Genomic DNA, 22,915 nt, shown 5'->3' on the forward strand with positions numbered 1-22,915 from the left:
ACTTTTGTGGTTACGAGGGGGGAGGGAGGGAGAGGGTTTTTTATTGATTAATCAGTAGATAAGAACTGCTTTAGGTGAAGGGAAGGACAACACTCAATACATAGAAGGTCAGCTCAATTGGACTGGACCAAAAGCAAAGAAGTTTCCGGGATAAAATGAATGCTTCAAAGGTCAGCGGAGCAAGGGCGGGGGTCTGGGGACCATGGTTTGAGGGGACTTCTAAGTCAATTGGCAAAATAATTCTATTATGAAAACATTCTGCATCCCACTTTGAAATGTGGCGTCTGGGGTCTTAAATGCTAACAAGCGGCCATCTAAGATGCAGCAATTGGTCTCAACCCACCTGGGGCAAAGGAAAATGAAGAACACCAAGGTCACATGATAACTAAGAACCCAAGAGACAGAAAGGGCCACATGAACCAGAGACCTACATCATCCTGAGACCAGAAGAACTAGTGGGTGCCCGGCCAGAATCGATGACCGCCCTGTCAGGGAGCACAACAGAGAACTCCTGAGGGAGCAGGAGATCTGTGGGATGCAGATCTCAAATTCTCATAAAAAGACCATACTTAAGGGTCTGACTGCGACTGGAGGAGTCCCGGTGGCAATGCTCCCCAGACCTTTAGTTGGCACAGGACAGGAACCATCCCCGAAGACAACTCATCAGTCATGAAAGGGACTGGTCAGTGGGTGGGAGAGAGATGCTGATGAAGAGTGAGCTAATGATATCAGGTGGACACTTGAGATTGTGTTGGCAACTCTTGTCTGGAGGGGGGATGGGAAGATAGAGAGAGAGAGAAGCTGGCAAAATTGTCATGAAAGGAGAGACTGAAAGGGCTGACTCAATAGGGGGAGAGCAAGTGGGAGTACGGAGTAAGATGTATGTAAACTTATATGTGACAGACTGATTGGATTTGTAAACGTTCACTTGAAGCTTAATAAAAGTTAATTTAAAAAAAATGAATAGCCTTGAGACTGGGGACCATAGTTTCAGGGGACAGCTAGGTCAATAGGCATAACAAAGTTTATTAAGAAAATGCTGTACATCCCACTTTGGTGAGTTACGTCTGGGGTCTTAAAAGCTTGCAAACGGCCATCTAAGCTACATCTATTGGTCCTATCCCACCTGGAACAAAGGAGAATGAAGAAAACCAAAGACACTAGGAAAATATTAGCCCAAAGGACTAAGGGACCGCATGAACCAGACACTCCACCAGCCTGAGACCAGAAGACCTAGATGGTGCCTGGCTATCACCAATGACCACCCGACAGGGAACACAACAGAGAGTCCCCAACAGAGCAGGAGAAAAATGTAGAATAAAACTCAAATTCATGTAAAAAGACCAGCCTTAATGGTTTGATGGAGACTGGAGGAACCCCCAAAAATATGGCCCAGGACCCACTGTAAACCCAGAACTGAAACCGTTCCCAAAATGCACTCTTCAGACAAAGATTAGAAAGGACTTCTAAAAAAAAAAAAAATGCATTTGAAGAGTTTGTCTCTTAGTTCAATCAGATATTTGAAATCAAATTGGCAGCTCCTCTCCAAAAGCAGTATAAGAAGGCAGGAAGGGACAGGAACTAGTCAAATGGACACAGGGAACCCAGGGTGGAAAGGGTAGTGTGCTGTCACATCGTAGGGATTGCAATTAATGTCACAAAACAATATATGTATAATTTTTGTATGAGAAATTAATTTGAGCTGTAAACTTTCACCTAAAGCACAATTTAAAAAAATATATAGAATTGAAAGCCCTATGGGGCAGTTCTACTCTATCCTATAGTGTCATTATGAGTTGGAATCAACTCGACAGCAACGGGTTTGGTTACTGAGTTTTGGTGGTGCATTGGTTAAACGTTCAACTGCTACCCATAAAGTTGATGGTTCAAACCCACCAGCGGCTTCTTGAGAGAAAAGACCTAGCGATCTTATAAAGATTACAGCCTAGAAAACCCTATGTGTCAGTCCTACTCTGTCACATAGGTTTGATTTAAATGAGAATGCACTTGATGGCACACAATAACAGCAACGTATTTACCAGTATAAATCGCAATAATATTTGCATAATCTCTGTTGTTGTTAGGTTCCCATCAAGTCACTTCTGACTCATAGCAACTGTATGTACAACAGAAGGAAACACTACCTGGTCCTGCACCATTCTCCTAACTGTTGTTAGGCTTGAGCCCATTGTTGCAGCCACTGGGTCAATCCATCTCATTGAGGGCCTTTCTCTTTTTCAATGACCCTCTACTTTACTAAGCCTGATGTCCTTTTCCGGGGGCTGATCCTTCTTGATGACATGTCCAATCATTCTCAATCCTAAGGAGTATTCTGGCTGTACTTCTTCCAAGCAGGATTTGTTCATTCTTTTGGCAGCCTGTGGTGTATTCAATACTCTTTCCCAACACCATAATTCAAAGACTTCAATTCTTCCTCAGTCTCCCTTATTCATTGCACAGCTTTCGCATGCATATGAGGTGATTGAAAACACTGTGGTTTGGGTCAGGCACACCTTAGTCTGTAAAGTAACATCTTTGCTCTTGAACACTTGCAGCAGATATTCCCATTGCAATATGTCTTTTGAATTCTTGGCTGCTCTGCTGCTTCTATGGGTGTTAATCATGGATCTAAGTAAAATTATATTCTGGACAACTTCAATCTTTTCTCTATTTATCATAATGTTGCTTATTGGTCTAGTTGTGAGGATTTTTGCTTTCTTTATGTTGAGGTGTAATCCATGCTGAAAGCTCTGGTCTTTGATCTTCATCAGTAAGTGCTTCAAGTTCTCTTCACTTTCAACAAGCAAATTTAGTCATCTGCATAACACAGATTGTTAATGAGTCTTTCTTCAACCTTGATGCTCTGTTCTTCCTATAGTCCAGTTTCTCGGATTATTTGCTCAACATACAGATTAAATAACCACACAGCATCCCCTTGTTCTGTTCGAATGACTACCTCTTGATCTATGCACAAGTTCCTTATGAGCACGAGTAAATGTTCTGGAATTCCCATTCCTCTAACATTATCCATAATTTGTTACAATGCACACAGTCGAATGCCTTTGCATAGTCAATAAAACACAGGTAAACATCTTTCTGGTGTTCTCTGCTTTCAGCCAGGATCCATATGACATCAGCAATGATATCCCTGGTTCCATGTCCAGTTCTGAATCTGGCCTGAATTTCTGTGATGGCTGCAACTGATTTTGAATGATCTTCAGCAAAATTGCACTTGCCTATAATATTAATGATATTTTTCAATAATTTCCACATTTGGTTGGATCACCTTTCTTTGGAATAGGCATAAATATGGATCCCTTTCAGTTGGTTGGCCAGGTAGCTGTCCAGCTCCGTGAGTTCAAGAGCTCTATAGTCATCTCAACTGGTATTCTACATTTCACCAACGTCTTCGGTGCATCTTGGACTTCTTCCTTTGGTACCTTTGGTTCTTGATCATAGGCAATCTACCGAAATGGTTGAATGTTGACCAATTCTTTTTGGTACAGTGTGTCTGTGTATTAATTTTCTCTTCTTTTGAAGCTTCCTGCTTCATTCGATATTTTCCCCGTAGAATCCTCAATATTATGCCTCAAGCCTTGAATTTTTTCTTCATTTCTTTCAGCTTGATAAATGCTGAGCATATTCTCCCCTTTTTATTTTCTAACTCCAGATCTTTGCACATTTCATTGTAATACTTTATCTTCTCGACCCACATTTTGAAATCTTCCAGTCAGCTCTTTTACTTCATCATTTCTTCCTTTGCTTTAGCTACAATACATTTGAGAGCAACTTTCAGAGTCTCTCCTTACAACCATTTTGGTCTTTACTTTCTTTCCTATCCTTTTAGTGACCTCTTGCTTTCTTCATGTATTATGTCATTGATGTATTCCACAACTAGTCTGGGCTTTGGTCATTAGTGTTCAATGCATCGTATCTATTCTTGAGATGGTCTCTAAATTCAGATTGGGTATACTTAAGGTTGTACTTTGGCTCTCGTGGACTTGTTCTAATTTTCTTCAGCTTCATTATGAACTTGCATATGAGGAATTGATGGTCTCTTTTAAACTTTCACATTCCAACCACCAATAATTATCAATGCATCCTGATTGTATGTTCGATCAATTTCATACTGCAGAAGTTGGTAAATATCTTCAACTTCATCTTTGGCCTTAGTGGTTGGTGTTTAAATTTGGATAATAGTCATATTAACTGGTCTTCCTTGTAGGCATATGGATATTGTCCTACCACTGACAGCTTTGTACTTCAGGATAGATCTTGAAATATTCTTTTTGAAGATGAATGCAACACCATTCCTCTTCAATTTGTTATTCCCTGCATAGTAGACCACATGATTGCCTGACTCAAAATAGTCAATACCAGTCCATTTCAGCTCACTGATGGATAGGATATTGATGTTTATGCATTCCATTTGATTTTTGATGATTTTGAACTTTCCTAGATTCATACTTCATACATTCCATGTTCCTAATATTAATGGATGCTTGCAGCAATCTCTTCTCATTTTGAGTCATGCCACATCAGCAAATGAAGGTCACAAAAGCTTGACTCCATCCACTTCATTAAGGTCAACCTTACTTTGAGTAGGCAACTCTCCCCCAGTCGTCTTTTCAATGACTTCCAACCCGAGGGGATCATCTTCTGGCACTATATCAGACAATGTTTCACTGCTCTTCATAAAGTTTTCACTGGCTAATCTTTTTCAGAAGTAGACTGCCAGGCCCTCTTTCTAGTCTGCTTAGTCTGAAAGCTCAGCTGAAACCTGTTCACCTTGAGTGACCTTGCTGATATTTGAACACTGGCAGCATAGCTTCTAGCATCACAGCAACATGCAAACACCCAAGTATGACAAACTGACAGATTCATGGGGGCAATAAACTCTAGTACTTTTTTATTTGTCTTAAATTTCAATATTTTGTCAGCTTTAAATGCTATCATTTGGATTCCATTTAGTACATCAATCAGTAGACTTAATATTTTCCATGTTTTTCTTTCTACTTCTCCAACTACATTTTTAGTAGGATTTTATTTTCTAATATATCAGGGCATATATTATTTGTATAATGTTTGCCCATGTGTGTCCATGTTTAGCTTCAAAATCTAAAATAAAATACACTTAATGCTAATTTTCAGTCTTTTTATGAAAGTTTTTCCAAAAATTCTCTAGTTAATGGAGCTTGTCTTCTGGTTGTCTTCAAAAGGTTTCATCAATACAGTTTTCCATGAATTCTTTTATTTATTTTTTTTAATTCATTTTTATTGTGCTTAAAGTGAAAGTTTACAAATCAGGTCAGTCTCTCATACAAAAATGTACATACATGTAATTGCTCTCCTTCTAATACGATAGCACACTTCTTCCTTCCACTCTCTCTCCTCGTGTCCATTCAGGTAGCTTCTGGCCCGCTCTGTTCTCTCATCTCCCCTCCAGACAGGAGACGCCAACATAGTCTCATGTGTCTACTTGACCCAAGAAGCTCATTCTTCACCAGTATCATTTTCCATCCCATATCCCATATCCCAGTCTAATCCTTGTCTGAAGAGTTGGCTTTGGGAATGGTTCCTGTCTTGGGATAAAAGAAGGTATGGGGAATATGGCCTCAAGGGTCTTTCTGGTCTCAGTCTGACCATTAAGTCTGGTCTTTTTACGAGAATTTGGGGTCTGCATCCCACTGCACTCCTGCACCCTCAGGGGTCTTCTGTTGTGGTCTCTGTCAGGGCAGTCATTGGTTGTAGCTGAGCACCATCCAGTTCTTCTTGTCTCAGGCTGATGTAGTCTCTAGTTTATGTACTCCTTTCTGTCTCTTAGGCTCATAATTACTTTGTGTCTTTGGTGTTCTTCATTCTTCCTTGCTGCAGGTGGGTTGAGACCATTTGATGCATCTTAGATGGACGCTTGCTAACATTTAAGACCCCAGATGCCACTCTCCAAAGTGGAATGTAGAATGTTTTCTTAATAGATTTTATTATGCCAATTGCATAGATGTCCCCTGAAACCATGGTCCTCAAACCCCAGACCCTGCTATGCTGGGCTTTGAAGTGTTCAGTTTATTCAGGAAACTTCTTTGCTCTTGGTTTAGTCCAGTTCTTTTGACCTCTCCTGTATTGTGTATTGTCTTTCCCGTCACCTAAAATAAAACTAATCTACATTCTAATTAGTGAATACCCCCTCCCTCACTCTCTCCCCTCTATCTCTCATAACCATAAAAGAATATTTTCTTCTATGTTTAAACTATTTCTCGAGTTCTTATAATAGTGGTCTTATACAATATTTGTCCTTTTGCAACTAATTTCACTCAGCATAATGTCTTCAAGATTTCTCTATGTTATCAAATGTTTCACGGATTCATCATTGTTCTTTATTGATGTGTAGTATTCCATTGTGTGAGTATACCATAATTTATCCATTCATCCCTTGATGGGCACCTTGGTTGCTTCCAACATTTGCTATTGTAAATATTCCTGCTATGAACACATTTGTGCATATATCTGTTTGTGTAAAGGCTTTTATTTCTCTAGGATATATTCCAAGGAGTGGGATTGCTGGATCGTATGGTGGGACTGGGGTTGGGGTGGTAGTTCTATTTCTAGCTTTTTAAGGAAGCGCCAAATTGATTTCCAAAGTAGTTATACCATTTTACATTCCCACCAACAGTGTATAAGTGTTCCAGCCTCGCCACAACCTCTCCAACATTTATTACTATGTGTTTTTTGGATTAATGCCAGCCTTGTTGGAGTGAGATGGAATCTCATTGTAGTTTTGATTTGCATTTCTCTAATGGCTGATGATGAAGAGCATTTTCTCATGTATCTGTTAGCAGCCTGAATGTCTTTTTTAGTGAAGTGCCTGTTCATATCCTCTATCCATTTTTTAATTTGGTTATTTGTCTTTTTGTAGGTGAGTTTTAGCCAAATCATGCATATTTTAGAGATCAGGCACTGATCTGAAATGTCATATCTAAAAACTGTTTGTAGTCTGTAGGTCATCTTTTTATTCTTTTGGTGAATTCTTTGGATGAGCATAGGTATTTGATTTTTAGGAGTTCCAGGTTATCTAGTTTCTCTTCTGCATTTTTAGTAATTTTTTGTATAATGTTTATGACATCTATTAAGGCTCCTAACATTGTCCCTATTTTTTCTTCCATGATCTTTATCTTTTGAGATTTTATGTTTAGGTCTTTTATCCATTTAGAGTTAGTTTTTGTGCACAGTGTGAGGTAAGGGTCTTCTTTCATTTTTTTGCTAGCACCATTTGTTAAAAAGACTATCTTTCCCCCAATTAACTGACTTTGGGACTTTGTCAAACATCAGTTGCTCATATGTGGATGGATTTATGTCTGGATTCTCAATTCTGTTCCATTGGTCTATGTTACTGTTGTCCCAGTACTAGGCAGTTTTGACTACTGTGGCGGTATAATAGGTTCTAAAATCAAGTAGAGTGAGGCCTCCCATTTTGTTCTTCTTTTTCAGTAATGCTTTACTTATCCGTGATCTCTTGCACTCCCATATGAAGTTGGTCATTTGTTTCTTCATCTCATTAAAAAATATTAGAATTTGGATCGGAATTGCATTGTATCTATAGATGGCTTTTAGTAAAATAGACATTTTTACAATGTTAAGTCTTCTTATCCATGAGCAAGGTAATTTTTTCCACTTGTGTGGATCTCTTTTGGTTTCTTACAGTAGTGTCTTGTAGTTTTCTTTGTATAGGTCTTTTATGTCTCTGGTAAGCTTTATTCCTAAGTATTTTATCTTCTTGGGGCTACTCTAAATGGTATTGTGGCGATTTCTTCTTCGAAGTTGTTTTTGTTGATGTAGAGAAATCCAACTGCTTTTTGTGTGTTTATCTTGTATCCTGATAATCTGCTCAACTCTTCTATTAGTTTCAGTAGTTTTCTGGAGGATTCTTTAGGGTTTTCTATGTCTAAGATCATATCATCTGCAAATAGGGATACTTTTACTTCTCCTTTGCCAATCTGGACGCCATTTATTTCTTTACCTAGCCTGATTGCTCTGGCTAGGACCTCCAGCACAATGTTGAATAAGAGTGGTGGTAAGGGGTATCCTTGTCTAGTTCCTATTCTCAAGTGGAATGCTTTCAGGCTCTTTCCATTTAGGATGATGTTGGCTGTTGGCTTTGTATAAATGCCCTTTATTATGTTGAGGAATTTTCCTTCAATTCCTATTTTGCTGAGAGTTTTTATCATGAATGGGTGTTGGATTTTGTCAAATCCATTTCTGCATCAATTGATAAGATCATGTGGTTCTTGTCTTTTGTTTTATTTATGTGGTGGATTACATTAATGGTTTTTCTAATATTAAACCAAACTTGCATGAATTCCACTTGGTCACTCTGTATTATTTTTTGGGTATGTTGTTGAATTCTATTGGCTAGCATTTTGTTGAGGATTTGTGCATCTATGTTCCTGAGGGATATAGGTCCGTAATTTTCTTTTTTTGTGATGTCTTTACCTGGTTTTGGTATCAGGGATATAGTGGCTTCATAGAATGAGTTTGGGGGTATTCCATCCTGTTCTATGCTCTGAAATACCTCTAGTAGTAGTGGTGTTACGTCTTTTCTGAAAGTCTGGTATAACTCCCCAGTGAAGCTGTCACAGGCAAGGCTTTTTTTTGTGTGTGTGTGTGGTGAGTTTTTTTTATTACTTTTTCAATCTCTTTGTTATGGGTCTATTTAGTTTTTCTATCTCTGTGTTGCTTAGGTAGGTAGTGTGTTTCTAGGAATTCATCCATCTCTTCTAGGTTTTCAAATATGTTAGAGTACAATTTTTTTAGCAATCTGATATGATTCATTTAAATTCAGTTGGGTCTGTTGTGATATTGCCCAGCTTGTCTCTTAATCGGGTTATTTGTTTCCTTTCCTGCTTTTCTTTTGTCAGTCTGGCCAATGGTTCATCCAGTTTGTTAATTTTTTAAAAGAACCAGCTTTTGGTCTTGTTAACTCTTTCAATTGTTTTTCTGTTCTCTAATTCATTTAATTCTGCTCTAGTTTTTATTATTTGTTTTCTTCTCATGCCTGAGGGTTTCTTTTGTTGCTCACTTTCTATTTGTTCAAGTTGTAGGAACAGTTCTGTGATTTTGGCCCTTTCTCGTTTTTGTATGTGTATGTTTATTGATGTAAGTTGACCTCTGAGCACTGCTTTCCTTGTGTCCCAAATGTACTGACAGGAACTGTTTTCATTCTCATTGGATTCTATGGATTTCTTTATTCCCTCCTTAATGTTCTGTAATCCAGTCTTTTTTGAGCAGGGTATTGTTCAGTTTCCAAGTATTTGATTTATTTTCCCAGCCTTTTTTGTTATCAATTTCTACTTTTATGATCTTCGGGTCTGAGAAGATGCTTTCTAATATTTCGATGTTTTGGATTCTGCAAAGGCTTGCATTATGACTTAATATGGGGTCTTTCCTAGAGAATGTTCCATGTGCACCAGAAAAGAAAGTATACTTTGCAGCTGTTAGGTGGAGTGTTCTATATATTTCTGTGAGGTCAAGTTGGTTGACTGTGGCATTTAGATCTTCCCTGTCTTTATTGAGCTTCTTACTGGATGTCCTGTCCTTCTCCAAAAGTGATGTGTCAAAGTCTCCTACTATAATTTTATCTATCTCAGTTTTCAATGCTGTTAGAGTTTGTTTTATGTATCTTGTAGCCCTATAATTGGATGGATAAATATTTAACATCACTATGTCTTTCTGATAAATTGTACCTTGAATCATTATGTAGTGTCTTTATCCTTTGTGATGGATTTAACTTTAAAGTATATTTTTTCAGAAATTAATATTGCCACTCTTGCTTGTTCTTTGCTTGATATATTTTTTTCCAACCTTTGAGTTCTAGTTTGTTTGTGTCTCTAAGTCTAAGGTGTGTCTCTAAGTCTAAGGCGTGTCTCTTGTAGGCAGCATATAGCTGGATTGTTTTTGTTATCCTACCTGCAACTCTCTGCCTCTGTATCGGTGCATTTAGCCCATTTACATTCAGCATAATTGTAGATAGGAATGAGTTTAGTCCTGTAATTTTGATGCTTTTTTTGTGTGTTGTTGACAATTTCATTTTTCCACTTACTTTTTTGTACTGAGACTTTTTTCTTTGTAAATTGTGTGTTCCTCTTTTTCATTTTAGTTGGATTTGTTTTAGCTGAATCTTTATGTTTATCTTGTTTTTTATTTTGAAGTGTGGGATTGTTAGTCTTCTTTGTGGTTACCTTAATATTTTCCCTTATTTTTCTAAGTATAAACCTAAATCGTATCTCCCTATATTGCCTTTATTTCCTCTCCATATTCTATTCCTCCTGTATTTAGTCCCTCTTTATTGATTATTGTCTTCTTTTACATAATGACATCAGTGATTCCCTGTATTGAGCATTTTTTTAATCTTATTTTATTTTTGTGATTTCCTTATCTGAGTTGATTTCAGGATGCTCTGTTCTGTCTCCTTCTGTTGTGTTGATATCTGTTATTATTGATTTTCTAACCAAAGAATTTCCTTTAGTAGTTCTTGTAGCTTTGGTTTGGTTTTTGCAGATTCTCTAAGCTTGTGTTTAACTCTAAATGACTTAATTTCACCTTCATATTTAAGAAACAGTTTCGCTGGATATATGACTCTTTTTGGCAATTTTCCTCCTTCAATGCTTTATATATGTCATCCCATTGCCTACTTGCCTGCATGGTTTCTGCTGAATACTCCAAACTTATTGATTTTCCTTTGTATGTGACTTTTCATTTATCCCTGGCTGCTTTTAAAATTTTCTCTTTATCTTTGGTTTTGGCAAGTTTGATGATAATATGCCTGGGTGATTTTCTTTTGGGATCTATCTTGTATGGGGTTTAATGAGCATCTTGGATAGAGATCCTTACCTCTTTCACAATGTCAGGGAAGTTTTCTGCCAACAAATCTTCAGCAATTCTCTCTGTATTTTCTGTTATCCCTCCCTGTTCTGGAATTCCAATCACATGCAAGTTATTCTTCTTGATAGAGTCCCACATGATTCTTAAGGTTTCTTCATTTTTTAAAATTCTTTTATCTGTTTTTTCTTCAAATATATTAGTGCCAAGTGCCTTATACTCCATCTCCCCAATCCTGCATTCCAATTCCTCAATTCTGCTCCTCTGACTTCCTATTGAGTTGTCTAATTCTGTAATTTTATTTTTAATCTTTTGAATTTCTGAATGCTGTCTCTCTATGGATTCTTGCAGCTTATTAAATTTTTCATTATGTTCTTGAATAACCTTTTTAATTTCTTCAACTGCTTTATCTGTATGTTCCTTGGCTTTTTCTGTACATTGCCTGATTTCGTTCCTGTTGTCGTCCCTCATTTCTTAAGTGTTCTGTATATTAATCTTTTGTATTCTACATTGAGCAATTCCAGGAATATATCTTCACCCAAGAGAGATCTTGATTCACTTTTTGGGGGGTTTGTAGAAGCAATCATGGTCTGCTTCTTTATGTGATTTGATATCGACTGCTGTCTCTGAGCCACCTCTACATTATTGTAACAATTTATTTTATATTTGCTCACTGAGTCCTATCTTCTTGTTTTGTTTTGTTTCAATATACACAGATAAGCTACTAGAATGTGCTAACTTCATTATTTGAGCCTTTGAAACACTAATGTCCTGTGACCAGATGGTTAGAGCTATTACCAGGTATGAGTCCATTTGCTATTTCTGAATAGCATCAGCTCAGGTGTCCTGATAGTTGGCCACCTAGTGTGTGGTGTAGGCTCTCACCTACTGTCTTAGAGGAATAGTGGTGATGGTGGAATGTACTGGTTTCTGGTAGTGGCAGGGGGTCACACTCTGAGGAGGACAGGGTGCTGACAGACTTCTGCCAAGTGCCAGTGAAGAAGGAGTGTCTCTGTTCTCTAGAGTACTCTGGTGAGCGGGCTCTGCAACTGTACCTTGGGCACCCAATGCTTATACCTGTTAAGACTGGTAGGCACCACTTCCTCAGGCCCCTTCCACAGGTGGCTAGGTGGTGCGGGTGGATCCTCAGCCCTCAGGTCTGTGCTGTGCATAGGTGAGGGCTCTGTTTAATAGGTAGAGAGGTATCAGACCTCCAAAACCTGCTTCTCCACCACTCAGGTGAAACAATTATATTCAGACCTTTAACAGATTTGCCTTTGCATTATAATAGCCACCTGGTTCCATGCAGGGGCAAAAGCCAAAGTCTGTGGATCTCTCTTGCCTGGACTCGATCTGCTTCTGCTCTAATCTTCCAGTTTAGGGGAGTCAGGAAAGTATTTTTCCCCTTTTTTAATTTGCTAGTTCTCCCAGGCCAGAAGGCTGGGTCAGAAAAAGTACACTTCTATCTCAGGCCCAGGGAATTAGAATACTAATGAAGCTGGCTGGGGCAGGGTGGGGAGGGATCATTTAGATAGGAGAGAGTAACAAGGTAAAATAGACAAAATCACTTATCTTGTATCCAGAGTGGCTGTTTTATCTCAGATTACAGAGGCATGTGTGCCCTGTGTGTGCTGGCTGGGTCCCCACCAAGATTGCCCCATGGGGTTAGGCTGTGTCCCATTCTTGCTGTGTTTCAGGAAACTACCATCAGCCCCACTGCATTCGCACTGCAGAAGGGCACCAAGGAATCAGAGCTGAGGCACAGTCCGGGCTCGGCAATTAGTCGCTGCTTCTGCACTGTCTCTCACTCCCCTGTTACTCACTTTGGTGTGTAGCCTGTGCACACTGGCTGGGTCCCTGCTGAGATTGCCCCAGGAGCTGCATCCTTTGCTTCCCACATCTCAGGTCAATTTCTAAGTTCTGCATGTGATGGTCAGGGTTAGTACATTGTCATGTATATAATCGATTCACTTGTTTTGGGGGGTCTTTGTTGCAAGAGGGTTCGTCTGAAGCTTCTGCCTAGTTAGCCATCGTGGCCCTGCTCCACAAATTCTTGTATACTTAAAACCATTTTTTTTGTTTGTTTGTTCCCTATAGATTTAATACTTGAAGAACAGCTTGATTAAGTATAAAATCCTTCATTTCCCTGTTCTTTTCTTGAGTTTCATAGGTATATTCATCTATTCATACCTTGCTTACTGAAGAGAAGGCTGAGAATCAATTGATATTGTTTTCTTCATAAATGACTTGATTTTTTTAAACCTAGAGATGCAAAGAAATTTTTATCTTTAAAATCTAATAGTTTTCTAACATAGGTCTCAGAGTTGATTCTGCATAAAGTTTAGGTGAACAGCAAAGTTTGTGTTTATTTTTTTTTTCCAGTAATCTAATTATATATACTCTAGAGAGTTTAACCAGCATTATCTTACACTTCCTTTATGACAGTTTTGACTTCTTTCTTAATTTTATTTTCAACCATTTGGCAATTTCACTTTTGACAATTTCAGTCTAATCTATTATCTCTTGGTACTTTTGTGATTTAGTATTTATTTATTATATGATTTTTAAATTTCTTCTAAGTTTTAACTATAATTCTACACTTCACTGCTTTTTGTAATTTCACATCTGTAATATTTTTGCTATCTGTAAATGGTTGTCTAAAGGTGTATGATTTAGGTCGGAGTCTATTGCTCCTTTGGGAGAATTTTCATCACCAGAATGGTTTCATTCTCTTTTACTTTTTTCTTAAGTTTAGCTTTTAATGATTGTGTCTCTCATTACTCTTTATTTTGCAATGCTTTTTATTTATGGACTAGCAGGATTATTGATAAGACTGCTAACTAGATTTCCTAGCTCAAGAGTGTTTTCTTCTGTTGTAAAAATGAAGTGTGTTGAGAGGCAGGGCCAAGATGGCTGACTAGTTGGACGCTACCTTCGATCCCTCTTACAACAAAGACTCAGAAAAACAAGTGAATCAATCACATACATGACAATCTACGAACCCTGACCATCAAACACAGATCTAAAGAGTTGACCTGAGTGACAGAGACTGAAAATGAACAACCACGAGGAAGCAGCGACTGTTTTCGGAGACTGGAGACAGTGTCCCAGTCAGAAAACCTTGGCACGGGGCTTTGGACTGGGCACAGGGGAGCTGAGCACGGCATCCTGAGAAGGCACAAACAAGGGATGCAGCCCTAGCCCCCAGAAGTGACCTCGGGTGAAGCCCAGCCAGTGCACGCAGGCAGCCCAGTAATGCGGCTGACAGGAAGAGAAGTCACCACTAGGCAGCGACTGGTTTTGGAGCCTGGAGTGCATCGTCCCAGCTGGGGAAACTTGGTGCTGGGCTTTGGACTGGGAGTGGAGGAACTGACCACGGCTTCTGAAACCACACAAGCACAGGACGCGGGCCTGACCCGCGGGAGCAATCTCGACCCAGCAAATGCACACAGGCTACACAACCCTCGGGAATCTCATATAAAACACTCATCTCGAAGCAAGATAAGTAACTTTGTCTATATTCTGGGATGCTACACTCCCCTATCTTTCTGATCCCTCCCCTCCCCTTCCCAGACAGCTTCATTAACATTGGAATTTCCTAAGCCACAGAGTGAAGTGCTCTGCGGTTTTTTTGTTTTTGTTTTTCTTTTGGTCTTTTCCTTACCAATTCTCCTGGCCTGAAAGAACTCCAAAAAAAAAAAAAAAAAAAAAAAAAAAAAAACCCAGTGATAGAGAAGTAGCTACAAAAAACCCAAGGACTAAAAATCCTTCCCTGACTTCCCAAAATTGGACTAAAAATACAGAACCAGCTCCAGCCAAGCATATGAGATCCACAGTCTTGGGCTTTCATCCCTACAGGGAATAAGGTGGCTATTATAATGCAAAGGCAATTCTGATAGCAATCTGACTATAATTGTTTTAGCAGATTACCGGAAAGACAAGTTTCCCAGGTATGATATCTCTTTGTATTAAACAGAGCCCTCACTGACTCACAATGGGGAACTGAGGGCTGAAGCTCCCCCCGGACCACCTAGCCTCTTGCCTTAGGGGTCTAAGGAGGGTGAGACCTAACAATCTGTAAAGGTACTTGCATTGGGAGCCTAAGGTACAGCTGCAGAGCTAACCCACCAAAGTGCTTTAGGAATAGAGACACACCTACCTCACTGCACTTGGGGGAAGCCTATCAGCATCCTGCCCCCCCGGAGTGTGAACCCCTGCTCCTACTAGAATCTGGTGTACACAACTATCACCACTACTCCTCCAGGTGGATAGGTGACAGTCTGCACCACACACCTGGTGACAGAAAATCAGATTCTACACAAGAATAGTGAATAGACTCTTAGGCTTATATATCTGGTAACAGCCCAAACCAGCTGGTAATAGGACATAAGTGAGTCAAGGGCTACAACAATCAAGACAGCTCAATCTAGTAGTCCATCTACATATATTGAAAGAAAACAATACAAGATAAGACTCAGTGAGCAAATATAAAATAAATCACTACAATATGTTATAGATGGATCAGAGACAGCAGTCGATATCAAACCACATGAAGAAGCAGACCATGATTGCTTCTACAACTCCCCAAATTAATGAATCAAAATCTTTCCCAAATGAAGATACAATCCTGGAATTGCCAGATGTAGAACATAAAAAACTAATTTACAGAATGCTTCAAGACATCAAGAATGACCTCAGAAATGAAATAAGGCAATCTACAGAAAAAGCCAAGGAACACACTGATAAAGCAGTTTAAAAAACCAAAAAGATTATTCAAGAACATAGTGGAAAAATTAATAAGCTGCAAGAATCCATAGAGAGACAGCATTCAGAAATCCAAAAGATTAACATTAAAATTACAGAATTAGACAACTCAATAGGAAGTCAGAGGAGCAGAATCGAGCAATTGAAAAGCAGAGGGGGGAGTTAGAGGATAAGGAAATTGACACCAATATAGCTGAAAAAAAAATCAGATAAAAGAATTTAAAAAAATGAAGAAACCCTAAGAATCGTGGGACTCTATCAAGAAGAATAATTTCTGTGTGATTGAAGTTCCAGAACAGGGAGGGATAAGAGAAAATACAGAGAGAATAGTTGAAGATCTGTTGGCAGAAAACTTCCCTGACATCATGAAAGATGAAAGGATATCTATCCAAGATGCTCAACGAACCCCATATAAGATTGATGCAAAAAGAAAATCACCAAGGCTTATTATCATCAAACTTGCCAAAACCAAAGAGAAAATTTTAAAAGCAGCCAGGAATAAAAGAAAGGTCTCCTACAAAGGAGAATCAATAACAATAAGTTCAGACTACTCAGCAGAAACCATGCAATCAAGAAGGCAATGGTATGATATACATAGAGCATTGAAGGAGAAAAACTGCCAGCCAAGGATCATATATCCAGCAAAACTCTCTCTCAAATATGAAGGCAAAATTAACATATTTACAGATAAACACAAGCTTAGAGAATTTTCAAAAACCAAACCAAAGCTACAAGAAATACTAAAGGAAATTAGTCAGAAAACCAATAATATCAGATACCAGCACAACACAAGGTCACAGAACAGAACACCCTGATAAGAACTCAAATAGAGAAATCACAAAACAAATTAAGATGAATTTTAAAAAGAAAAAAAAAAACACTCAAAACAGGGAATCATTGCAGTCAATATGTAAAAGATCACAATAATCAAAAAGAGGGACTAAATACAGGTGGCATAGAACTGACATATGGAGAGGGAAACAAGGTGATATAGGACATTACAAGTTAGGTTTTTACTTAGAAAAGTAGGGGCAAATATTAAGGTAACTACAAAGAGGTCTAACAACTCCATAACTTAAAATAAATACCAAGAAAAACATAATGACTCACCAAACATAAAGTCAACTGCTATGAAAATGAGGAGCACACAATTTACAAAGAAAAACGTCTCAGCAGAAAAAAGTAAGTGGAAAAATGAAATTGTCATCCACACACAAAAAAAGGCTTCAAAATGACAGCAGTAAACACATACTTATCTATAATTATGTTAAACGTAAATGGACTAAATGCACCAATAAAGAGGCAGAGAGTCTCAGACTGGATACAGAAACATGATCCGTCTATATGCTGCCTACAAGAGGCACACCTTAGACTTAGAGACAAAACAAACTAAGACTCAAAGGATGGAAAAAAATATATCAAGCAAACAACAAGCAAAAAAGAGCAGGAGTAGCAATATTAATTTCTGACAAAATAGACTTTAAAGTTAAATCCACCACAAAGGATAAAAAAGGACACTACATAACGATTAAAGAGATCATAGACCAGGAAGATATAACCGTATTAAATATTTATGCACAGGGCTGCAAGGTACATAAAACAAACTAATGGAACTGAAAAGTGAGATAGACACCCCTACAATTATAGTAGGAGACTTCAACACACCACTTTCGGAGGAGGATAGGACTTCCAGTAAGAAGCTCAACAGGGACACGGAAGACCTAATTCCTACCATCAACCAACTTGACCTCATAGACATATATAGAACTCTGCTCCAACAGCTGCAAAGTATACTTTTTTTTCTGGTGCACATGGAACATTCTCTAGAATAGACCACGTTTTAGGTCATAAAACAAACCTTTGCAGAACCCAAGACATCAAAATATTACAAAGCGTCTTCTCAGACCACAAGGCCATAAAAATGGAAATCAATAACAGAAAAATCAGGGGAAAAAAATCAAATACTTGGAAACTGAACAATACCCTGCCGAAAAAAGACTCAGTTATAGAAGGCATTAAGGAGGAAATAAAGAAATTCATAGTATGCAACAAGAAAGGAAAACACTTCCTATCAAAACCTCTGGGACACAGCAAAAGCAATGCTCAGAGGTCAATTTATATAAATAAGTGAACACATACAAAAAGAGGAAAGAGCCAAAAGCAGAGAACTGTCCCTACAACTTGAACAAATAGAAAGCGAGCAACAAAAGAATCCATCAGGCACCAGAAGAAAACAAACAATAAAAATTAGAGCTGAACTAAATGAAATACAGAACAGAGAAACAATTGAAAGAATTAACAAAGCCAAAAGCTGGTTCTTTGAAAAAATTAACAAAATTGATAAACCATTGGCCAGACTGACTAAAGAAATACAGGAAAGGAAAGAAATAATCCAAATAAGAAATGAGATGGGCCATATCACAACAGACCCAACTAAAATTAAAATTAAAATAATCATATCAGATTATTAAAAAAAAATTGCACCCTAACAAATTCACAAACCTAGAAGAAATGAATGAATTCCTGGAAAAACACTACCTACTGAAACTAACACAATCAGAAGTAGAACAACTAAATAGACCCACAACAAAAAAAGAGATTGAAAAGGTAATCAAACAACTCCCAACAAAAAAAGCACTGGCCAGGAGGGCTTCACTGCAGAGTTCTACCAAACTTTCAGAGAAGAGTTAATGCCACTAATACTAAAGGTATTTCAAAGCATAGAAAAGAATGGAATACTACCTAACTCATTCTATGAAGCCACCATATCCCTGATACCAAAACCAGGTAAAGACACCACAAAAAAAGAAAATTACAGACCTATATCCCTCAGGAACATAGATGCACAAATCCTCAACAAAATTCTAGCCAATAGAATTCAACAACATATCAAAAAAAATAATCCACCACGACCAAGTGGGATTTATACCAGGTATGGAAGGTTTTGGTTTAATATTAGAAAAACCATTAATGTAATCCATCACATAAATAAAACAAAAGACAAAAACTACATGATCTTATCAATTGATGCAGAAAAGGCATTTGACAAAGTCCAACACCCATTTATGATAAAAACTCTCAGCAAGATAGGAATTGAAGGAGAATTCCTCAACATAATAAAGGGCATCTATACAAAGCCAGCCAACATCACTCTAAAGGGAGTGAGCCTGAAAACATTTCCCTTGAGAACGGGAAGCAGACAAGGTTGCCCTTTATCACCGCTCTTATTCAACATTGTGCTGGAGGTCCTAGCCAGAGCGATTAGGCTAGACAAAGAAATAAAGGGCATCCGGATTGGCAACGAGGAAGTAAAATTATCTCTATTTGCAGATGACATGATCTTACACACAGAAAACCCTAAGGAATCCTCCAGAAAACTACTGAAACTAATAGAAGAGTTTCGCAGAGTCTCAGGTTATAAAATAAACATACAAAAATCACTTGGATTCCTCTACATCAACAAAAAGAACGTTGAAGAGGAAATCACCAAATCAATACCATTCACAGTAGCCCCTAAGAAGATAAAATACTTAGGAATAAATCTTACCAAAGATGTAAAAGACCTGTACAAAGAAAACTACAAAGGACTACTGCAAGAAACTAAAAAGGACCTACATAAGTGGAAATACATACCTTGCTCACGGATAGGAAGACTTAACATAGTAAAAATGTCTATTCTACCAAAAGCCATCTATACATACAATGCACTTCCGATCCAAATTCCAATGACGTTTTTTCATGTGATAGAGAAACAAATCACCAACTTCATATGGAAGGGAAAGAAGCCCTGGAGAAGTAAAGCATTACTGAAAAAGAAGAAGAACGTGGGAGGCCTTACTCTACCCGATTTTAGAACATATTATACAGCCACAGTAGTCAAAACAGCCTGGTACTGGTACAACAACAGGCACATAGACCAATGGAACAGAATTGAGAACCCAAGATATAAATCCATCCACATACGAGCAGCTGATATTTGACAAAGGCCCAGTGTCAGTTAATTGGGGAAAAGATAGTCTTTTTAACAAATGGTGCTGGCATAACTGGATATCCATTTGCAAAAAAAAATGAAACAGGACCCATACCTCACACCATGCACAAAAACTAACTCCAAGTGGATCAAAGACCTAAACATAAAAACTAAAACAATCAAGATCATGGAAGAAAAAATAGGGACAGAGTTAGGAGACCTCATACAAGGCACAAACGGAATACAAAACATCACAAAAAATGAAGAAGAGAAACCAGATACCTGGGAGCTCCTAAAAATCAAACACCTATGCTCATCTAAAGACTTCACCAAAAGAGTAAAAACACCACCTACAGATTGGGAAAAATTTTCAGCTATGACATCTCCGACCAGTGCCTGATCTCTGAAATCTATATGATTCTGTTAAAACTGAACCACAAAAAGACAAACAACCCAATCAAGAAGTGGGCAAAGGAGATGAACATGCACTTCATTAAAGAAAATATTCAGGCAGCTAACAGATACATGAGAAAATGCTCTCGATCATTAGCAATTAGAGAAATGCAAATTAAAACTACGATGATTCCATCTCACTTCAACAAGGCTGGCATTAATTCAAAAATCACAAAATAATAAATGTTGGAGAGGCTGCGGAGAGATTGGAACTCTTATACACTGCTGGTGGGAATATAAAATGGTACAGCCACTTTGGAAATCGATTTAGCGTTTCCTTAAAAATTTAGAAATAGAACTACCATACAACCCAGAAATCCCATTCCTCGGAATATACCCTAGAGAAATAAGAGCCTTTACACGAACAGATATACGCATATCATGTTTATTGCAGCACTGTTTACAATAGCAAAATCTGGAAGCAACCAAGGTGTCCATCAACAGATGAATGGTTAAATAAATTATGGTATATTCACACAATGAAATACTACGCATCGATAAAGAACAGTGACAAATCTGTGAAACATTTCATAACATAGAGGAACCTGGAGGGCATTATGCTGAATGAAATTAGTCAGAGGCAAAAGGGCAAATATTGTATAAGACCACTATTATAAGATCTTGAGAAATAGTATAAACTGAGAAGACCACATACCTTTGTGGTTAAGAGGGAGGGTGCGAGAGGGTTTTTTACTGATTAGTTAGTAGATAAGAACTGCTTTAGGTGAAGGGAAGGACAATACTCAATACATGGAAGGTCAGCTCAACTGGACTGGACCAAAAGCAAAGAAGTTTCCGGGATAAACTGAATGCTTCAAAGGTCAGCGGAGCAAGGGCAGGGGTTTGGGGACTATGGCTTAAGGGGCCTTCTAAGTCAATTGGCAAAATAATTCTTTGATGAAAACATTCTGTATCCCACTTTGAAGTGTGTCATCTGGGGTCTTAACTGCTAACAAGCGGCCATCTAAGATGCATCAATTTGTCTCAACCCACCTGGATCAAAGGAGAATGAAGAACACCAAGGTCACATGATAAGTATGAGTCCAAGAGACAGAAAGGGCCACATGAACCAGAGACTTATATCTTCCCGACACCAGGTGAACTAGGTGATGCCCGGCCACAACCCATGACTGCCCTGACAGGGAGCACAGCAGAGAACCCCTGAGGGAGCAGGAGAACAGTGGGATGCAAACCCCAAATTCTCATAAAAAGACCAGACTTAATGGTCTGACTGAGACTAGAGGAATCCCGGCGGTCATGGTCCCCAAACCTTCTGTTGGCCCAGGACAGGAACTATTCCCGAAGACAACTCATCAGACAAGGAAGGGACTGGAAAATGGGTTGGAGAGAGATGCTGATGAAGAGTGAACTACTTGTATCAGGTGGACATTTGAGACTGTGTTGGCATCTCCTGTCTAGAGGGGATATGGGAGGGTGGAGAGGGTTAGAAACTGGCAAATCCATCATGAAAGGAGACACTGGAAGGAGGGAGCGGGCTGACTCATTGGGGGGAGAGTAAGTGGAAGTGTGGAGTAAGGTGTATATGAGCTTATGTGTGACAGACTCACTTGATTTGTAGACTTTCTCTTGAAGCACAATAAAACTTATTTAAAAAAAAAAGGCCGGAGTAGACACAGACACACATAAACACAGGAAGACAGGTGCCATGTGAGGATTATCTACAAGCCAATGAACACCAAAGAACCAAGGAATGCCCAGGGCTACCAACAAGATAGGGATTGATTCACGGTGCAGAGAAGAAATGTGCTACCACATTGTAGGGAGAGCAACTAGGGTCACATAACAATGTGTGTATAAGTTTTTATATGAGAAACTGACTTGAATTGTAAACTTTCACTTAAAGCACAATTAAATTAATTAACTACTTAAAAGAAAGGAATTGACACTTTTAAGACCCTGATTTAGACTTGTAGCCTCCATAACTGTGAGAAAATAAACTTCTGGTCTTTCGAAAAAAAAAAAAATGAAGTGTGTTGTTGTTAGGTGTCATCGAGTCAGTTCCAACTCATAGCAGCACTGTGTACAACAGAATGAAACACTGCCTAGTCCTGGGCCAAGATCACAATCCTTGTTGTACTTGAGCCTGTTGTTGTAGCCACTGTGTCAATCCATCTCATTGAGGGTCTTCCTCTTTTTCACTGACCTCTACTTTACCAAGCATGATGTCTTTCTCTAGGGACTGATTTCTCCAGACAACCTGTCCAAAGTATGTGAGACAAAGTCTCTCCACCTTTTCTTCTAAGGAGCATTCTGACTGGAATTCTTCCAAGATGGATTTGCTCATTCTTTTGTCAGTTCATGGTATATTTAATATCCTTCACCAACACCCAAATCCAAGGGCATCAATTCTTCTTTGGTCTTCCTTTTTCTTTGTCCAACTTTCACAAGCATGCGAGACTCTTGAAATTCATGGTTTGGGTCAGATGCACCTTCATCTTTGAGGTGATATCTTTGCTTTTTAACACTTGAAAGAGGTCTTTTCCAGCAGATTGGCCCAATGCAATGATTCATTTGATTTCTTGATTGCAGCTTCCATGGGTGTTGATTGTGGATTCAAGTAAAATTAAATCCTTGACAATTTCAAAAATGAAGTTTAGCTTCTCTTAATCACCTGTGAATTTTGAGAAGGTTTATTTGTATATTTCCGGATTTTTCTGATTCTATTTCTTTATGCCAGATTTCTGATATCCACCTTTTGCTTACCTTTTCCTTTTTACCATCAAACCTCTAAGGGCCACCTTCCTTATTTAAGTAAACCTAGCTCCCCAGAAGCAATGCCTTCCACAAACTTCCAACATGAATTTCTTGCTTTTGATACCCCAGTAGCCATTATCC

This window comes from Loxodonta africana, chromosome 23 (genome assembly GCF_030014295.1).
Source record: "Loxodonta africana isolate mLoxAfr1 chromosome 23, mLoxAfr1.hap2, whole genome shotgun sequence".
In the NCBI taxonomy this organism is placed as follows: domain Eukaryota; kingdom Metazoa; phylum Chordata; class Mammalia; order Proboscidea; family Elephantidae; genus Loxodonta; species Loxodonta africana.